Here is a 20,596-nt window from a genome sequence, read left to right as displayed (position 1 = left end):
TGGCATCATCCGTGTACGAGCCTGGCTGAAGAGGTCAAAAGATCAGTGCTTTCCAAACAGTGGGCTTCCAGCTGTTGCAAAACTACAACTCCCAGCATGCCCGGACAGCCTTTGGCTGTCCGGGCATGCTGGGAGTTGTAGTTTTGAAACAGCTGGAGGCACACTGTTTGGAAAACACTGAAATAGTTGGTCAACTGTAAGACGATAATAGGCTCGTAAGCAGACATTGATCTATTTAAGAATGATGCCTGTCCATCGAAATAATATGCACCTTTTTGATTGACGGCTCAAACAGGATCAAGTCTGACATTCTCTATCGGCCCAATGAGCTACCTATGACTTGACGCTTATTTTCAAAACAATTTCGGACACTATTGCGAGGGTCCCCCAATGTGCACAATCCACCATGTTCTGTAAAATGTCCCTAAAACCCAACATAGGGGCCGCGTTTCACAATAGTTCCTCATGGACAAAGGCTTATGCCACCTCCTATAGGCCAACTTTCAGGCTATGTCAGCATTTGTCAGTTCTGATCTTGGATTTTGCGCCAAAATCTGCATGACAATCTGTCTCGGATGTAAATGAATAGGGGACGTACTCTTCACATGGATTGGACATTTCCGTCGCTCTAATGTCCCATCCTGCAGAAGACATCTGAGGGGCCATCTTGGCTTTTTGATGGGGAAATAGACCTACCCTTGGTTCTGTAATGGAAAGACAAAACTCAAGCACACAAAAAGCCCTACTTCTATATTTTGAAAGCTGCCCCGGAAGCCATTTTACACTGTTTTGTCCTGATTAGAGATGAGCGAACTTACAGTAAATTCGATTCGTCACGAACTTCTCGGCTCGGCAGTTGATGTCTTATCCTGCATAAATTAGTTCAGCTTTCCGGTGTTCCGGTGGGCTGGAAAAGGTGGATACAGTCCTAGGAAAGAGTCTCCAAGGACTGTATCCACCTTTTCCAGCCCACGGGATCTCCTGAAAGCTGAACTAATTTATGCAGGATAAGTTATCAACTGCCGAGTCGAGAAGTTCGTGACGATTCGAATTTACTGTAAGTTCGCTCATCTCTAGTCCTGATCTTCTGGTTTCTCAAGACAATATTGGAGATTTATCAAAACCTGTTTTGATGAAAAGTTGCTGAGTTGCCCATAGCAACCAATCAGATGGCTTCTTTCATTGATGCCTTTTCTTAGAGGCCTTTTCAAAAATGAAAGAAGTGATCTGATTGGTTGCTATGGGAAACTGGGCAACTTTTTCTCTGGACAGGTTCTGATAAATCTCCCTTGTAGTGTTTAGAACCATCACGAATATGCTCAGAACTGCCCCATCTACAGCATATCGGTAGGGTCACATGTGCCGTATTTTGCTGCATATTTTCTACAGCTGATTTTGCTACCCAGTGACTTTAATGGATAGGAAAATATGCAGCAGGAAATATGCAGCAAAATACAGCACGTGTGACCCTACCTGCATCCTATATTTGGAGTAATGGCAAGCACATCCCACAGGGGCCAAAGTGTGGGAACGCACCCAAGATTTCCACTCAAGGGCTGGTCCTGCATGCCTCCTGCTCATGGGAAGGGTATTCCTGCAATGGAAAAAAAGTGCAGGAAGTGCATTCCCATACATTCCTGCAGGACATGAGAACTGATATCCCAGCTTCCTACTTGGATCTGCAGATCCTTGTAGTCTCACCCATCTCCGAAACCCCTCGCCTTCCCTACCTTCCTCCACCCCGGCAACATACAAAACATTTCTAAAGACTCTGGTTGTCCTCCGAATGTACTAGGCCAGTGTTTCTCAAGCGCGGTCCTCAAGCCCACCCAAAAGGTCATGTTTTCAGGATTTTCTTACGCTAGGTTGACACTACGGAATTTCCGCCTGCAATTCCTCTTTGAAATTGCAGTCAGAAAATTCTGCTTGCTAAAATGTATGGTGTAGGGAATGGGTTTCCATTCACAAATTCAAACTTTGGAATTTGTGAAGCGGAATTTGTGAACAGAAAAATCCGCTTAGAAATTTCCGCCTGAAGAATGGCGTTGCTCATTCTTCAGACGGAAATACTCGCGAAACACATTGCAGTCTATTGTCCGCGCGGTCCTAGCACTGACTGACTGTCCTAGCTGGCCGCACTTTCTGCCCAGAGATTCCGCAGTGTGAACCTAGCCTTAGGGTCTATTCACACGGCACAATTTCCGCTTGCGGAATTCCACCTCAAATTAATGCCCATAGAATAGACTTCTCCCATTCACACTTCTGAATTTTAAGAAAAACAGAGCTCATTTCTTTCAAAAACATCGCCCTGTCTGTCCCCAGGTTGGGTGTGGAATTGCAGCTCAGTTCCATTGAAGTGAATGGAGCCAAGTTGCAATACCCCACACAACCTGGGGACAGACATGGTGCTGTTTTTTAAAGAAATTAGCTCTGTTTTTCTATTCCTGGATAATTCCCTTTAATTTCCGCAACCCCAGCGCCTTAACCAGCGCCTTAACCAGCACATCCCTCTTGGCTTATTGGCATAGAGCGATCACACAGCGCCTTAACCAGCGCCTTAACCAGCACATCCCTCTTGGCTTATTGGCATAGAGCGATCACATGACTATCTGAACAACAGCATTGGATGTCCCGTTTGACCTGCAGTGAGCCCTGCCTTGAATCCCCATGATCAGGAGGCCAGGGGGGTTACATGCGCCCACTAGCTTACGTTTATGAGGGCATCTGATAGGGCGTTTGTGACAGCCATAAGGAATTACAGGAGCCTGTATCAAGTATTAAGACTACTGTATTAATGCTGCAGGATCACGTCTGGAGAGTCCTGATCTCCGCAGCCTCCCCCCACCCATATGGTAAGCAAACAGTAAACAGGCGGGCACACTGCAGCGTCAGCCAAAGCCATCACGTAAAAGTGCACCTGATTACATGGGAGGCCTGCAAATCCACAGACACATCTGTAGCGGCTGCAAAGGACAGCAGACGTCACATGGCAAAACTAGTCCGAAGGGAAAATTCTCTGCCAGAGGAAAATTATGGGCAATGCCAGTATTTTTTACTTTGCAAAATATTTTATATGTGACCTCAGCAGAAGTGGGTAGTTTATATATACATGAAACACTTGGCTATAAGGCTGTGGGCTACAATCTGCCACCCATAGATTTAGCAAAACTACCATTCCCAGCACTTCAGAGGGCACCGTGTACTGTATATTCTGACCTCAGAGGGCACCGTGTACTATATATCCTGACCTCAGAGGGCACCGTGTACTGTATATCCTGACCTCAGAGGGCACCGTGTACTGTATATACTGACCTCAGAGGGCACCGTGTACTGTATATCCTGACCTCAGAGGGCACCGTGTACTGTATATCCTGACCTCAGAGGGCACCGTGTACTGTATATACTGACCTCAGAGGGCACCGTGTACTGTATATCCTGACTTCAGAGGGCACCGTGTACTGTATATCCTGACCTCAGAGGGCACCGTGTACTGTATATCCTGACTTCAGAGGGCACCGTGTACTGTATATCCTGACCTCAGAGGGCACCGTGTACTGTATATACTGACCTCAGAGGGCACCGTGTACTGTATATCCTGACTTCAGAGGGCACCGTGTACTGTATATCCTGACCTCAGAGGGCACCGTGTACTGTATATCCTGACTTCAGAGGGCACCGTGTACTGTATATCCTGACCTCAGAGGGCACCGTGTACTGTATATACTGACCTCAGAGGGCACCGTGTACTGTATATACTGACGTCAGAGGGCACCGTGTACTGTATATACTGACCTCAGAGGGCACATGTACTGTATATCCTGACCTCAGAGGGCACCGTGTACTGTATATCCTGACTTCAGAGGGCACCGTGTACTGTATGTCCTGACCTCAGAGGGCACCGTGTACTGTATATACTGACCTCAGAGGGCACCGTGTACTGTATGTCCTGACCTCAGAGGGCACAGTGTACTGTATATCCTGACCTCAGAGGGCACCGTGTACTGTATATCCTGATCTCAGAGGGCACCGTGTACTGTATATCCTGACCTCAGAGGGCACCGTGTACTGTATATCCTGACCTCAGAGGGCACCGTGTACTGTATGTCCTGACCTCAGAGGGCACCGTGTACTGTATATCCTGACCTCAGAGGGCACCGTGTACTGTATATCCTGACCTCAGAGGGCACCGTGTACTGTATGTCCTGACCTCAGAGGGCACCGTGTACTATATATCCTGACCTCAGAGGGCACCGTGTACTGTATATCCTGACCTCAGAGGGCACCGTGTACTGTATATCCTGACCTCAGAGGGCACCGTGTACTGTATATCCTGACCTCAGAGGGCACCGTGTACTGTATATCCTGACCTCAGAGGGCACCGTGTACTGTATATCCTGACCTCAGAGGGCACCGTGTACTGTATATCCTGACCTCAGAGGGTACCGTGTACTGTATGTCCTGACCTCAGAGGGCACGTGTACTGTATATCCTGACCTCAGAGGGCACCGTGTACTGTATATCCTGACCTCAGAGGGTACCGTGTACTGTATATACTGACGTCAGAGGGCACCGTGTACTGTATGTCCTGACCTTAGAGGGCACCGTGTACTGTATATCCTGACCTCAGAGGGCACCGTGTACTGTATATCCTGACCTCAGAGGGCACCGTGTACTATATATCATGACCTCAGAGGGCACCGTGTACTGTATATCCTGACCTCCGAGGGCACCGTGTACTATATATCATGACCTCAGAGGGCACCGTGTACTGTATATCCTGACCTCAGAGGGCACGTGTACTGTATGTCCTGACCTCAGAGGGCACCGTGTATTGTATATACTGACCTCAGAGGGCACCGTGTACTGTATATCCTGACCTCAGAGGGCACCGTGTACTGTATGTCCTGACCTCAGAGGGCACCGTGTACTGTATATACTGACCTCAGAGGGCACCGTGTACTGTATATACTGACCTCAGAGGGCACCGTGTACTGTATATCCTGACCTCCGAGGGCACCGTGTACTATATATCCTGACTTCAGAGAGCACCGTGTACTGTATATCCTGACCTCAGAGGGCACCGTGTACTGTATATACTGACCTCAGAGGGCACCGTGTACTGTATATCCTGACCTCAGAGGGCACCGTGTACTGTATATCCTGACCTCAGAGGGCACCGTGTACTGTATATCCTGACCTCAGAGGGCACCGTGTACTGTATATCCTGACCTCAGAGGGCACCGTGTACTGTATATTCTGACCTCAGAGGGCACCGTGTACTGTATATCCTGACCTCAGAGGGCACCGTGTACTGTATATACTGACCTCAGAGGGCACCGTGTACTGTATGTCCTGACCTCAGAGGGCACCGTGTACTGTATATCCTGACCTCAGAGGGCACCGTGTACTGTATATCCTGACCTCAGAGGGCACCGTGTACTGTATATCCTGACCTCAGAGGGCACCGTGTACTGTATATACTGACCTCAGAGGGCACCGTGTACTGTATATACTGACCTCAGAGGGCACGTGTACTGTATGTTCTGACCTCAGAGGGCACCGTGTACTGTATATACTGACCTCAGAGGGCACCGTGTACTGTATGTCCTGACGTCAGAGGGCACCGTGTACTGTATACCCTGACCTCAGAGGGCACCGTGTACTGTATATACTGACCTCAGAGGGCACCGTGTACTGTATGTCCTGACCTCAGAGGGCACCGTGTACTGTATATCCTGACCTCAGAGGGCACCGTGTACTGTATATCCTGACCTCAGAGGGCACCGTGTACTGTATATCCTGACCTCAGAGGGCACCGTGTACTGTATGTCCTGACCTCAGAGGGCATCGTGTACTGTATATCCTGACCTCAGAGGGCACCGTGTACTGTATATCATGACCTCAGAGGGCACCGTGTACTGTATATACTGACCTCAGAGGGCACCGTGTACTGTATATACTGACCTCAGAGGGCACCGTGTACTGTATATCCTGACCTCAGAGGGCACCGTGTACTGTATATCCTGACCTCAGAGGGCACCGTGTACTGTATATCCTGACCTCAGAGGGCACCGTGTACTGTATATCCTGACCTCAGAGGGCACCGTGTACTGTATATCCTGACCTCAGAGGGCACCGTGTACTGTATATCCTGACCTCAGAGGGCACCGTGTACTGTATATCCTGACCTCAGAGGGCACCGTGTACTATATATCATGACCTCAGAGGGCACCGTGTACTGTATATCCTGACCTCAGAGGGCACCGTGTACTATATATCATGACCTCAGAGGGCACCGTGTACTGTATATCCTGACCTCAGAGGGCACCGTGTACTGTATGTCCTGACCTCAGAGGGCACCGTGTACTGTATATCCTGACCTCAGAGGGCACCGTGTACTGTATATACTGACCTCAGAGGGCACCGTGTACTATATATCATGACCTCAGAGGGCACCGTGTACTGTATATACTGACCTCAGAGGGCACCGTGTACTGTATATACTGACCTCAGAGGGCACCGTGTACTGTATATACTGACCTCAGAGGGCACCGTGTACTGTATATCCTGACCTCAGAGGGCACCGTGTACTGTATATACTGACCTCAGAGGGCACCGTGTACTGTATATCCTGACCTCAGAGGGCACCGTGTACTGTATATCCTGACCTCAGAGGGCACCGTGTACTGTATATCCTGACCTCAGAGGGCACCGTGTACTGTATATCCTGACCTCAGAGGGCACCGTGTACTGTATATCCTGACCTCAGAGGGCACCGTGTACTGTATATACTGACCTCAGAGGGCACCGTGTACTGTATATACTGACCTCAGAGGGCACCGTGTACTGTATATACTGACCTCAGAGGGCACCGTGTACTGTATATCCTGACCTCAGAGGGCACCGTGTACTATATATACTGACCTCAGAGGGCACCGTGTACTGTATATCCTGACCTCAGAGGGCACCGTGTACTATATATACTGACCTCAGAGGGCACCGTGTACTGTATATCCTGACCTCAGAGGGCACCGTGTACTGTATGTCCTGACCTTAGAGGGCACCGTGTACTGTATATCCTGACCTCAGAGGGCACCGTGTACTGTATGTCCTGACCTCAGAGGGCACCGTGTACTGTATATCCTGACCTCAGAGGGCACCGTGTACTGTATATCCTGACCTCAGAGGGCACCGTGTACTATATATCCTGACCTCAGAGGGCACCGTGTACTGTATGTCCTGACCTCAGAGGGCACCGTGTACTGTATATACTGACCTCAGAGGGCACCGTGTACTGTATATCCTGACCTCAGAGGGCACCGTGTACTGTATGTCCTGACCTCAGAGGGCACCGTGTACTGTATGTCCTGACCTCAGAGGGCACCGTGTACTGTATGTCCTGACCTCAGAGGGCACCGTGTACTGTATATCCTGACCTCAGAGGGCACCGTGTACTGTATATCCTGACCTCAGAGGGCACGGTGTACTGTATGCCCTGACCTCAGAGGGCACCGTGTACTGTATGTCCTGACCTCAGAGGGCACCGTGTACTGTATATCCTGACCTCAGAGGGCACCGTGTACTGTATATCCTGACCTCAGAGGGCACGTGTACTGTATGTCCTGACCTCAGAGGGCACCGTGTACTGTATGTCCTGACCTCAGAGGGCACCGTGTACTGTATATCCTGACCTCAGAGGGCACCGTATACTGTATATCCTGACCTCAGAGGGCACCGTGTACTGTATACCCTGACCTCAGAGGGCACCGTGTACTGTATATCCTGACCTCAGAGGGCACCGTGTACTGTATATCCTGACCTCAGAGGGCACCGTGTACTGTATGTCCTGACCTCAGAGGGCACCGTGTACTGTATATACTGACCTCAGAGGGCACCGTGTACTGTATATCCTGACCTCAGAGGGCACCGTGTACTGTATATCCTGACCTCAGAGGGCACCGTGTACTGTATATCCTGACCTCAGAGGGCACCGTGTACTGTATATCCTGACCTCAGAGGGCACCGTGTACTGTATATCCTGACCTCAGAGGGCACCGTGTACTGTATGTCCTGACCTCAGAGGGCACCGTGTACTGTATATCATGACCTCAGAGGGCACCGTGTACTGTATATACTGACCTCAGAGGGCACCGTGTACTGTATATCCTGACCTCAGAGGGCACCGTGTACTGTATATCCTGACCTCAGAGGGCACCGTGTACTGTATATACTGACCTCAGAGGGCACCGTGTACTGTATGTCCTGACCTCAGAGGGCACCGTGTACTGTATATTCTGACCTCAGAGGGCACCGTGTACTGTATATCCTGACCTCAGAGGGCACCGTGTACTGTATATCCTGACCTCAGAGGGCACCGTGTACTGTATATCCTGACCTCAGAGGGCACCGTGTACTGTATATCCTGACCTCAGAGGGCACCGTGTACTGTATATCCTGACCTCAGAGGGCACCGTGTACTGTATATCCTGACCTCAGAGGGCACCGTGTACTGTATATACTGACCTCAGAGGGCACCGTGTACTGTATATACTGACCTCAGAGGGCACCGTGTACTGTATATCCTGACCTCAGAGGGCACCGTGTACTGTGTATACTGACCTCAGAGGGCACCGTGTACTGTATATCCTGACCTCAGAGGGCACCGTGTACTGTATGTCCTGACCTTAGAGGGCACCGTGTACTGTATATCCTGACCTCAGAGGGCACCGTGTACTGTATATCCTGACCTCAGAGGGTACCGTGTACTGTATATCCTGACCTCAGAGGGCACCGTGTATGTTTCCTGTCTGTGGTCACCGTGTATGTTTCCTGTTTGTGGGCACCGTGTATGTTTCCTGTCTGTGGGCACCGTGTATGTTTCCTGTCTGTGGTCACCGTGTATGTTTCCTGTCTGTGGTCACCGTGTATGTTTCCTGTTTGTGGGCACCGTGTATGTTTCCTGTCTGTGGGCACCGTGTATGTTTCCTGTCTGTGGGCACCGTGTATGTTTCCTGTCTGTGGGCACCGACTATGTTTCCTGTCTGTGGGCACCGTCTATGTTTCCTGTCTGTGGGCACCGTCTATGTTTCCTGTCTGTGGGCACCGTCTATTTTTCCTGTCTGTGGGCACCGTCTATTTTTCCTGTCTGTGGGCACCGTCTATTTTTCCTGTCTGTGGGCACCGTCTATGTTTCCTGTCTGTGGGCAGTATTTCCTGATACCTGTGAGTTCCTTCCACCACTGACGCACTAAAGCATATGTTAAGGGCCCATGCAGACTACATAATTTCAGCGAAGAATTTTCTCACTGAATTTTGTCATCGGTTCATCACCACTCGGAATTTGGGTTAAATTTTGCACAGAATTTGGTGCGAAAAATTAACCCCTGCCTTGACAATTGGCTCTTCTGGGGGGAAATCCCTAGAAACACTGAACATGTTTATTCTTTCGGTGTATTCCGTATCCGTATTGAAAGATCCTCTATGAAACTTCCGTAGTGTGCCCTGGGCAGAAGAATCCCTCTGAGATCAATGAGATTAAGCTGCAAGTCAATTCTGTTCAGAATAAAATTTTAGCAAAAAATCTATAGTGTGCATAAGCCCTAAAAGATATTCTCCTGATAGGATGGCCCCTTTTATGGAGAGCATCTATCAATGTGTCTGACCACTAATTTAAAGGGGTACTCCGGTGGAAAACATTTTTTTAAATCAACTGGCTCCAGAAAGTTAAACAGATTTGTAAATTACTTCTATTAAAAAATCTTAATCCTTCCAGTACTTTTTAGCAGCTGTATGCTACAGAGGAAATTATTTTCTTTTTGAATTTCTTTTTTGTCTTGTCCACACTGCTCTCTGCTGACACCAGATGCCCGTACCAGGAACTGTTTAGAGCAGGAGAAAATCCACATAGCAAACCTCTCCTGCTCTGGACAGTTCCTGACATGGACAGAGGTGTCAGCAGAGAGGACTGTGGACAAGACAAAAAAGAAATTCAAAAAGAAAAGAACTTCCTCTGTAGCATACAGCTGCTAAAAAGTACTGGAAGGGTAAAGATTTTTTAATAGAAGTAATTTACAAATCTGTTTAACTTTCTTGCACCAGTTGATTTAAAAAAATAAAATAAAAATATTGCACCGGAGTACCCCTTTAAGGACTCCCATACAGAAAGAAATTGACTGAACCTGCTATCTTGCGTGTATGTGGCCTCCTGATCCTCCCCCAACAGATAATCTCAGGGGGACAAGGATCAGTTATGTTTAAAGGGATACTCCACTGCCCCAGCATCCGGAACATTTAGTTCTGAACGCTGGGTGCGGGCTGGGAGGGCCGTGACGTCACGACCCCCGCACCCAGCATTCGGAACTAAATGTTCCGGACGCTGGGGCAGTGGAGAACCCCTTTAATTTCACTGCCAGATTCTTTCTGGAGATAAGTGCTGCCAAAGGTGTCTGGCAGCAGCCTACCTCTTCTCCTTACACTGATAACATGAATGTGTTTGGGGGTTCATTATAAGCTGATTATTAATGCCATGCTATCCTTTACTTGCCATGCACAGTATTCCTACGCTGTTAAGGATGGCACACAGCACAGTATCACTTCTATTACCTTTTATACTGGGTATAAGTGGCCAGTATATTCCTAGGCCAGTGTTTCCACACCAGGGTGCCTCCAGCTGTTGCAAAACATGCCACGGGATGCCTCACTTGCCATGTACATTACTTCTAGGCCAGTGTTTCCCAACCAGGGTGCCTCCAGCTGTTGCAAAACTACAACTCCCAGCATGCCCGGACAGCCAAAGGCTGTCCGGGCATGCTGGGAGTTGTAGTTCTGCAACAGCTGGAGGCACGCTGGTTTGGAAATACTGACCTAGGCTGTAAGGATGGTGCACAGTACCACTTCTATTACCTTTTATACTGGGTATAAGTGCCACGGGATGCCTCACTTGCCATGTACAGTACTTCTAGGCCAGTGTTTCCCAACCAGGGTGCCTCCAGCTGTTGCAAAACTACAACTCCCAGCATGCCCGGACAGCCAAAGGCTGTCCGGGCATGCTGGGAGTTGTAGTTCTGCAACAGCTGGAGGCACGCTGGTTTGGAAATACTGACCTAGGCTGTAAGGATGTCGCACAGTACCACTTCTATTACCTTTTATACTGGGTATAAGTGCCACGGGATGCCTCACTTGCCATGTACAGTATTTCTAGGCCAGTGTTTCCCAACCAGGGTGCCTCCAGCTGTTGCAAAACTACAACTCCCAGCATGCCCGGACAGCCAAAGGCTGTCCGGGCATGCTGGGAGTTGTAGTTCTGCAACAGCTGGAGGCACGCTGGTTGGGAAACACTGGCCTAGGCTGTAAGGATGGCACATAGTACCACTTCTATTACCTTTTATACTGGGTATAAGTGCCACGGGATGCCTCACTTGACTTGTACAGTATTCCTAGGCCAGTTTTTCCCAACCAGGGCGCCTCCAGCTGTTGCAAAACTACAATTCCCAGCATGCTGGGAGTTGTAGTTCTGCAACAGCTGGAGGCCCCCTGGTTGGGAAACACTGGCCTAGGCTGTAAGGATGGCACACAGCACAGTACCACTTCTATTGTTCTGCACATCTTTAGTCCTCACCCCATCCCTTCTTTATATGCTGGATATGTTTCTATTCTCATGGGTGCCGCACTGTTCTACACTACTATATAACCAAGAAGTCAATATTTGTGTATATACATATTGCATTTCAATCACATATAGGGTTGCGTTTCACGGATATATGCCAGGATAGATGCCAGCTTCCTGAATATTGCAATCATGTATGATGGGTAACATCAACCAGAGCACCCTGAGTAGGCCTAATATTAGGTCATATATCTATATATACAGTAATAGACACACAATGAATATATACACACACACATATATATATATATATATATATATATATATATATATATATACACACACATACAGACACACTAGATGAATAGATCATACATATATATTATTTATGATCATATATTTCCAATAATTCCTTATACACTTGTATAACTTGTATTTTCTATAGCTTCCATGATAAATATGTGTGTGCCCCCCATATGAATAGAGCTGCACCCCACCAGCAGGGCATGGTCCTACCTTCACCATCATAGGGCCACACAATGTCACAGTCTCCCTCCGGGTCTCCCGGGCAGAGCAATGCTGTGCTGCAATGCAGAGGTCATTGGGGCCCCCGGGTCCCTTCCCAGGCCCCAGTCCCCGGGCTGCAGATAATATTCCCTGGGAGAGGATGCTGCAGAATCCCTTTTCAGAAAAGCATCTCATGGACCATTCAGCGGCGCAGGCGCAGTAGATGCCGGTAAAGGTCCTGCAGGGGGCGCTTGATAAGAAAAAAAAAAGGCCCATAGGGCTGCGCAGGCGTAGAAACAGCGGACGGAACCCGCAGCAAAAGCATTTGAATAAAATCAGCTGAGACAGAGTTGCGCATGCGTAGTCACTGTTCACGAGTCCTTTATATGACACGTGTGATAACATTTACTGCGAGGTGGCAGAAAACTGCGAGATCCCTCCCCCTGAGCCACACCCCCTCGTTGTTGATTTGCTGAACCGCTCCTCGCCTTCTCGGTGTGAGGTGTTTTTTTGCGCCCTGCTCGTGTAGTTGTGTACTTGTGTAGCTCCTCCCAGACAACTTGTGGGGACATTCATGTAGCACAGACGATGGCGCCTGTGTAGGAGAGACGATATCGCCCCGCTATGTCTGTGTAGGAGAGACGATATCGCCCCGCTATGCCTGTGTAGGAGAGACGATATCGCCCTGCTATGTCTGTGTAGGAGAGACGATATCGCCCCGCTATGTCTGTGTAGGAGAGACGATATCGCCCCCCTATGCCTGTGTAGGAGAGACGATATCGCCCCCCTATGCCTGTGTAGGAGAGACGATATCGCCCCCCTATGCCTGTGTAGGAGAGACGATATCGCCCCGCTATGTCTGTGTAGGAGAGACGATATCGCCCCGCTATGTCTGTGTAGGAGAGACGATATCGCCCCGCTATGCCTGTGTAGGAGAGACGATATCGCCCCGCTATGCCTGTGTAGGAGAGACGATATCGCCCCGCTATGTCTGTGTAGGAGAGACGATATCGCCCCGCTATGTCTGTGTAGGAGAGACGATATCGCCCCGCTATGCCTGTGTAGGAGAGACGATATCGCCCCGCTATGTCTGTGTAGGAGAGACGATATCGTCCTGCTATGTCTGTGTAGGAGAGACGATATCGCCCCGCTATGCCTGTGTAGGAGAGACGATATCGTCCTGCTATGTCTGTGTAGGAGAGACGATATCGCCCCGCTATGTCTGTGTAGGAGAGACGATATCGCCCCGCTATGCCTGTGTAGGAGAGACGATATCGCCCCGCTATGTCTGTGTAGGAGAGACGATATCGCCCCGCTATGTCTGTGTAGGAGAGACGATATCGTCCCGCTATGTCTGTGTAGGAGAGACGATATCGCCCCGCTATGTCTGTGTAGGAGAGGCGATATCGCCCCGCTATGTCTGTGTAGGAGAGACGATATCGCCCCGCTATGTCTGTGTAGGAGAGACGATATCGCCCCGCTATGTCTGTGTAGGAGAGACGATATGGCCCCGCTATGTCTGTGTAGGAGAGACGATATCGCCCCGCTATGTCTGTGTAGGAGAGACGATATCGCCCCGCTATGCCTGTGTAGGAGAGACGATATCGCCCCGCTATGCCTGTGTAGGAGAGACGATATCGCCCCGCTATGCCTGTGTAGGAGAGACGATATCGCCCCGCTATGTCTGTGTAGGAGAGACGATATCGCCCCGCTATGTCTGTGTAGGAGAGACGATATCGCCCCGCTATGCCTGTGTAGGAGAGACGATATCGCCCCGCTATGTCTGTGTAGGAGAGACGATATCGCCCCGCTATGCCTGTGTAGGAGAGACGATATCGCCCCGCTATGTCTGTGTAGGAGAGACGATATCGCCCCGCTATGCCTGTGTAGGAGAGACGATATCGCCCCGCTATGTCTGTGTAGGAGAGACGATATCGCCCCGCTATGTCTGTGTAGGAGAGACGATATCGCCCCGCTATGCCTGTGTAGGAGAGACGATATTGCCCCGCTATGCCTGTGTAGGAGAGACGATATCGCCCCGCTATGCCTGTGTAGGAGAGACGATATCGCCCCGCTATGCCTGTGTAGGAGAGACGATATCGCCCCGCTATGTCTGTGTAGGAGAGACGATATCGCCCCGCTATGCCTGTGTAGGAGAGACGATATCGCCCCGCTATGCCTGTGTAGGAGAGACGATATCGCCCTGATATGCCTGTGTAGGAAAGACGATATCGCCCCTAACCTGTGTAGGAGAGACGATATCGCCCCGCTATGCCTGTGTAGGAGAGACGATATCGCCCCGCTATGTCTGTGTAGGAGAGACGATATCGCCCCGCTATGCCTGTGTAGGAGAGACGATATCGCCCTGCTATGTCTGTGTAGGAGAGACGATATCGCCCCGCTATGCCTGTGTAGGAGAGACGATATCGCCCCGCTATGCCAGTGTAGGAGAGACGATATCGCCCCGCTATGTCTGTGTAGGAGAGACGATATCGCCCCGCTATGTCTGTGTAGGAGAGACGATATCGCCCCGCTATGTCTGTGTAGGAGAGACGATATCGCCCCGCTATGCCTGTGTAGGAGAGACGATATCGCCCCGCTATGCCTGTGTAGGAGAGACGATATCGCCCCGCTATGTCTGTGTAGGAGAGACGATATCGCCCCGCTATGTCTGTGTAGGAGAGACGATATCGCCCCGCTATGTCTGTGTAGGAGAGACGATATCGCCCCGCTATGTCTGTGTAGGAGAGACGATATCGCCCCGCTATGTCTGTGTAGGAGAGACGATATCGCCCCGCTATGTCTGTGTAGGAGAGACGATATGGCCCCGCTATGTCTGTGTAGGAGAGACGATATCGCCCCGCTATGTCTGTGTAGGAGAGACGATATCGCCCCGCTATGCCTGTGTAGGAGAGACGATATCGCCCCGCTATGCCTGTGTAGGAGAGACGATATCGCCCCGCTATGCCTGTGTAGGAGAGACGATATCGCCCCGCTATGTCTGTGTAGGAGAGACGATATCGCCCCGCTATGTCTGTGTAGGAGAGACGATATCGCCCCGCTATGCCTGTGTAGGAGAGACGATATCGCCCCGCTATGTCTGTGTAGGAGAGACGATATCGCCCCGCTATGTCTGTGTAGGAGAGACGATATCGCCCCGCTATGTCTGTGTAGGAGAGACGATATCGCCCCGCTATGCCTGTGTAGGAGAGACGATATTGCCCCGCTATGCCTGTGTAGGAGAGACGATATCGCCCCGCTATGCCTGTGTAGGAGAGACGATATCGCCCCGCTATGCCTGTGTAGGAGAGACGATATCGCCCTGATATGTCTGTGTAGGAGAGACGATATCGCCCCGCTATGCCTGTGTAGGAGAGACGATATCGCCCCGCTATGCCTGTGTAGGAGAGACGATATCGCCCTGATATGCCTGTGTAGGAAAGACGATATCGCCCCTAACCTGTGTAGGAGAGACGATATCGCCCCGCTATGCCTGTGTAGGAGAGACGATATCGCCCCGCTATGTCTGTGTAGGAGAGACGATATCGCCCCGCTATGTCTGTGTAGGAGAAACGATATCGCCCCGCTATGCCTGTGTAGGAGAGACGATATCGCCCCGCTATGCCTGTGTAGGAGAGACGATATCGCCCCGCTATGTCTGTGTAGGAGAGACGATATCGCCCCGCTATGCCTGTGTAGGAGAGACGATATCGCCCCGCTATGCCTGTGTAGGAGAGACGATATCGCCCCGCTATGTCTGTGTAGGAGAGACGATATCGCCCCGCTATTCCTGTGTAGGAGAGACGATATCGCCCCGCTATGTCTGTGTAGGAGAGACGATATCGTCCTGCTATGTCTGTGTAGGAGAGACGATATCGCCCCGCTATGCCTGTGTAGGAGAGACGATATCGTCCCGCTATGCCTGTGTAGGAGAGACGATATCGCCCCGCTATGCCTGTGTAGGAGAGACGATATCACCCTGATATGTCTGTGTAGGAGAGACGATATCGCCCCGCTATGCCTGTGTAGGAGAGACGATATCGTCCCGCTATGTCTGTGTAGGAGAGACGATATCGCCCCGCTATGTCTGTGTAGGAGAGACGATATCGCCCTGCTATGCCTGTGTAGGAGAGACGATATCGCCCCGCTATGTCTGTGTAGGAGAGACGATATCGCCCCGCTATGTCTGTGTAGGAGAGACAATATCGCCCCCGCTATGTCTGTGTAGGAGAGACTATATCGCCCCCGCTATGTCTGTGTAGGAGAGACGATATCGCCCCGCTATGTCTGTGTAGGAGAGACGATATCGCCCCGCTATGTCTGTGTAGGAGAGACTATATCGCCCCGCTATGTCTGTGTAGGAGACGATATCGCCCCGCTATGCCAGTGTAGGTGAGACGATATCGCTCTGCTATGTCTGTGTAGGAGAGACGATATCGCCCCGCTATGCCTGTGTAGGAGAGACGATATCGTCCTGCTATGTCTGTGTAGGAGAGACGATATCGCCCCGCTATGTCTGTGTAGGAGAGACGATATCGTCCCGCTATGCCTGTGTAGGAGAGACGATATCGCCCCGCTATGTCTGTGTAGGAGAGACGATATCGCCCCGCTATGTCTGTGTAGGAGAGACGATATCGCCCCGCTATGCCTGTGTAGGAGAGACGATATCGCCCCGCTATGCCTGTGTAGGAGAGACGATATCGCCCCGCTATGCCTGTGTAGGAGAGACGATATCGTCCTGCTATGTCTGTGTAGGAGAGACGATATCGCCCCGCTATGCCTGTGTAGGAGAGACGATATCGTCCTGCTATGTCTGTGTAGGAGAGACGATATCGCCCCGCTATGTCTGTGTAGGAGAGACGATATCGCCCCGCTATGTCTGTGTAGGAGAGACGATATCGCCCCGCTATGCCTGTGTAGGAGAGACGATATCACCCTGATATGTCTGTGTAGGAGAGACGATATCGCCCCGCTATGTCTGTGTAGGAGAGACGATATCGCCCCGCTATGTCTGTGTAGGAGAGACGATATCGCCCTGCTGTGCCAGTGTAGGAGAGACGATATCGCCCCGCTATGCCTGTGTAGGAGAGACGATATCGTCCCGCTATGTCTGTGTAGGAGAGACGATATCGCCCCGCTATGCCTGTGTAGGAGAGACGATATCGCCCTGCTATGCCTGTGTAGGAGAGACGATATCGCCCCGCTATGTCTGTGTAGGAGAGACGATATCGCCCCGCTATGTCTGTGTAGGAGAGACAATATCGCCCCCGCTATGTCTGTGTAGGAGAGACTATATCGCCCCCGCTATGTCTGTGTAGGAGAGACGATATCGCCCCGCTATGCCTGTGTAGGAGAGACGATATCGTCCTGCTATGTCTGTGTAGGAGAGACGATATCGCCCCGCTATGTCTGTGTAGGAGAGACGATATCGTCCCGCTATGCCTGTGTAGGAGAGACGATATCGCCCCGCTATGTCTGTGTAGGAGAGACGATATCGCCCCGCTATGTCTGTGTAGGAGAGACGATATCGCCCCGCTATGCCTGTGTAGGAGAGACGATATCGTCCCGCTATGTCTGTGTAGGAGAGACGATATCGCCCCGCTATGCCTGTGTAGGAGAGACGATATCGCCCTGCTATGCCTGTGTAGGAGAGACGATATCGCCCCGCTATGTCTGTGTAGGAGAGACGATATCGCCCCGCTATGTCTGTGTAGGAGAGACAATATCGCCCCCGCTATGTCTGTGTAGGAGAGACTATATCGCCCCCGCTATGTCTGTGTAGGAGAGACGATATCGCCCCGCTATGTCTGTGTAGGAGAGACGATATCGCCCCGCTATGTCTGTGTAGGAGAGACTATATCGCCCCGCTATGTCTGTGTAGGAGACGATATCGCCCCGCTATGCCTGTGTAGGAGAGACGATATCGCTCTGCTATGTCTGTGTAGGAGAGACGATATCGCCCCGCTATGCCTGTGTAGGAGAGACGATATCGTCCTGCTATGTCTGTGTAGGAGAGACGATATCGCCCCGCTATGTCTGTGTAGGAGAGACGATATCGTCCCGCTATGCCTGTGTAGGAGAGACGATATCGCCCCGCTATGTCTGTGTAGGAGAGACGATATCGCCCCGCTATGTCTGTGTAGGAGAGACGATATCGCCCCGCTATGCCTGTGTAGGAGAGACGATATCGCCCCGCTATGCCTGTGTAGGAGAGACGATATCGCTCTGCTATGTCTGTGTAGGAGAGACGATATCGCCCCCCTATGCCTGTGTAGGAGAGACGATATCGCCCCGCTATGCCTGTGTAGGAGAGACGATATCGCTCTGCTATGTCTGTGTAGGAGAGACGATATCGTCCTGCTATGTCTGTGTAGGAGAGACGATATCGCCCCGCTATGCCTGTGTAGGAGAGACGATATCGCCCCGCTATGCCTGTGTAGGAGAGACGATATCGTCCTGCTATGTCTGTGTAGGAGAGACGATATCGCCCCGCTATGCCTGTGTAGGAGAGACGATATCGTCCTGCTATGTCTGTGTAGGAGAGACGATATCGCCCCGCTATGTCTGTGTAGGAGAGACGATATCGCCCCGCTATGTCTGTGTAGGAGAGACGATATCGCCCCGCTATGCCTGTGTAGGAGAGACGATATCACCCTGATATGTCTGTGTAGGAGAGACGATATCGCCCCGCTATGTCTGTGTAGGAGAGACGATATCGCCCCGCTATGTCTGTGTAGGAGAGACGATATCGCCCTGCTGTGCCAGTGTAGGAGAGACGATATCGCCCCGCTATGCCTGTGTAGGAGAGACGATATCGTCCCGCTATGTCTGTGTAGGAGAGACGATATCGCCCCGCTATGCCTGTGTAGGAGAGACGATATCGCCCTGCTATGCCTGTGTAGGAGAGACGATATCGCCCCGCTATGTCTGTGTAGGAGAGACGATATCGCCCCGCTATGTCTGTGTAGGAGAGACAATATCGCCCCCGCTATGTCTGTGTAGGAGAGACTATATCGCCCCCGCTATGTCTGTGTAGGAGAGACGATATCGCCCCGCTATGCCTGTGTAGGAGAGACGATATCGTCCTGCTATGTCTGTGTAGGAGAGACGATATCGCCCCGCTATGTCTGTGTAGGAGAGACGATATCGTCCCGCTATGCCTGTGTAGGAGAGACGATATCGCCCCGCTATGTCTGTGTAGGAGAGACGATATCGCCCCGCTATGTCTGTGTAGGAGAGACGATATCGCCCCGCTATGCCTGTGTAGGAGAGACGATATCGCCCCGCTATGCCTGTGTAGGAGAGACGATATCGCCCCGCTATGCCTGTGTAGGAGAGACGATATCGCCCCGCTATGCCTGTGTAGGAGAGACGATATCGCCCCGCTATGCCTGTGTAGGAGAGACGATATCGCTCTGCTATGTCTGTGTAGGAGAGACGATATCGTCCTGCTATGTCTGTGTAGGAGAGACGATATCGCCCCGCTATGCCTGTGTAGGAGAGACGATATCGCCCCGCTATGCCTGTGTAGGAGAGACGATATCGTCCTGCTATGTCTGTGTAGGAGAGACGATATCGCCCCGCTATGCCTGTGTAGGAGAGACGATATCGTCCTGCTATGTCTGTGTAGGAGAGACGATATCGCCCCGCTATGTCTGTGTAGGAGAGACGATATCGCCCCGCTATGTCTGTGTAGGAGAGACGATATCGCCCCGCTATGCCTGTGTAGGAGAGACGATATCACCCTGATATGTCTGTGTAGGAGAGACGATATCGCCCCGCTATGTCTGTGTAGGAGAGACGATATCGCCCCGCTATGTCTGTGTAGGAGAGACGATATCGCCCTGCTGTGCCAGTGTAGGAGAGACGATATCGCCCCCCTATGCCTGTGTAGGAGAGACGATATCGCCCCCCTATGCCTGTGTAGGAGAGACGATATCGCCCCGCTATGTCTGTGTAGGAGAGACGATATCGTCCCGCTATGTCTGTGTAGGAGAGACGATATCGCCCCGCTATGCCTGTGTAGGAGAGACGATATTGCCCTGATATGTCTGTGTAGGAGAGACGATATCTCCCCGCTATGTCTGTGTAGGAGAGACGATATCGCCCCGCTATGCCTGTGTAGGAGAGACGATATCGCCCCGCTATGCCTGTGTAGGAGAGACGATATCGCCCCGCTATGCCTGTGTAGGAGAGACGATATCGCCCCGCTATGCCTGTGTAGGAGAGACGATATCGCTCTGCTATGTCTGTGTAGGAGAGACGATATCGTCCTGCTATGTCTGTGTAGGAGAGACGATATCGCCCCGCTATGCCTGTGTAGGAGAGACGATATCGCCCCGCTATGCCTGTGTAGGAGAGACGATATCGTCCTGCTATGCCTGTGTAGGAGAGACGATATCGTCCCGCTATGTCTGTGTAGGAGAGACGATATCGCCCCGCTATGCCTGTGTAGGAGAGACGATATCGCCCCGCTATGCCTGT

At 51.1% G+C, this 20,596-nt stretch overlaps 1 protein-coding gene across 2 annotated transcripts in view; it reads right to left on the bottom strand.

Moving 5' to 3' along the window:
- SPTBN4 (spectrin beta, non-erythrocytic 4) overlaps positions 1–12,325 on the bottom strand; it is a 162,528-nt gene extending 150,203 nt beyond the window's left edge. Inside the window, exon 1 of one of the 2 annotated variants that reach the window (XM_056540128.1) lies at positions 12,122–12,325. The gene's annotated coding sequence lies outside the window, so the exon portion shown is untranslated. Of the gene's footprint in view, positions 1–746; positions 765–12,121 lie in introns of those variants that run through there. The other variant, XM_056540129.1, reaches the window with a different exon arrangement.
- Between the last annotated feature and the right edge of the window lie 8,271 nt (positions 12,326–20,596).

Source organism: Hyla sarda, chromosome 9 (assembly GCF_029499605.1).
Source record: "Hyla sarda isolate aHylSar1 chromosome 9, aHylSar1.hap1, whole genome shotgun sequence".
NCBI classification, from domain to species: domain Eukaryota; kingdom Metazoa; phylum Chordata; class Amphibia; order Anura; family Hylidae; genus Hyla; species Hyla sarda.
This window is presented reverse-complemented; position numbering and strand designations above follow the sequence as displayed.